The following is a 1384-nucleotide window of genomic DNA, read 5'->3' on the forward strand; positions in this document are numbered from 1 at the left end:
GAGAGGGATAATGATCTGGCAAGGGAGACGGAGAACCAGTTAGACTGGTAGGAAAAAGAAAATGGGAGAGAGCGTTAGCATGGCGGTCAAAGGAAGAGAGAAGAATCCAGGAGGAGCAGGTGGTAAATGCAGCTGGAACCTTCTAGAGCAAGGAGGATAAGGCCTAAGAAAAGATGGTTGGGTTTCATGTTGGAGAGAGCAGTTTCAATGAAATGGTGAAGCCAGGAGCCAGATAGCAGGACTGAGGAGTGAATGGGTGCTTAGGAAGTGGGTAGGGATAGGGACTAGACCCATTTCATTGATATTGATAACCCCTGAATGAGCAAACTCACTCTATCAATTCAGGTCAGCATCCATTCTGCTAATTATAATCCTAGAGAGCTGTTTTAAGCGCTGAAGGATTGTGATTTGCCTAGATTTTCACAACTAGTGTATTAGGGGCATTTTTAGAGCCCAGATCTTCCTGGCTTTGAGGCCACCTTTCTATCCATTACTCAAGCTGCCTCTCATGGTGAAGAAGTGGGATCAATGAATTTTAGATAATCTTTATTCTCGACAGTTGGTATTGGAAGTGAAGGGAGATACAGGATGATCATTTGAAGGGATGCCAGACACAAGAGAAGGCTTTATATAGATACAGCATCTAAGAAGACAGGAAGGCAGGGAAGGAACTAGAGGAGAGGGGGAGATCGAAGATGTTGGGGACATGGCTTTTCCTTTCCTCGTGTTAGTCATGTGTGCTTGCCCGAGGGCAGAAGCTTTATCATTTGCCCAGAACAAGATGACTACATCAGTGTCCCCAGAAGAGGAAAACCATTGTGAAATATTCATCAGTCAATCAACAAGCATTTGATAAATACCTTCTGTGTGCCAGGTACTGTAACAGATGCTAAGGATGGAAAGACAAAGAACGAAACAATCCTGTCACTTTCAAAGCTGTCCTGATTGTGTTTCCTTCTATTCTCTGAATTAAAAAAATACTTCAGGGCGGCTATGCCGGCCCCAGAGTCAGGAGGACCCGAGTTAGGTTCCAGCCTCAGACACTTAATACACACACACAAAAAACTAGCCATGTAACCTTGGGCACAATATATATATATATATATATATATATATATCTTTCTTTTCTTTCTTTTTCTCTTTCCTTCTTTCTTTGTTGCTTTCTTTTTATTTTCTTTCATTTCTCCTTCTCTTCTCCCTCCTTCTCTCTCCCTTCTCTCTGTCTCTGTCTCTCTATCTCTGTCTCTGCATCTCTCTCCCTCCTCTCTGTCTTTGTGTTTCTGTCTCTCTGTGTCTCTCTCTCTGTCTCTCTTTCTCTGTCTCTCTCTCTGTCTCTGTCTCTGTCTCTCTCTGTCTCTCTGTCTCTGTCTCTCTCTGTCTCTCT

The sequence above is a fragment of the Petaurus breviceps genome, unplaced genomic scaffold (genome assembly GCF_028583685.1).
Source record: "Petaurus breviceps papuanus isolate PSGF00001 unplaced genomic scaffold, PetGlider_PUasm1.0 156, whole genome shotgun sequence".
NCBI lineage: Eukaryota > Metazoa > Chordata > Mammalia > Diprotodontia > Petauridae > Petaurus > Petaurus breviceps.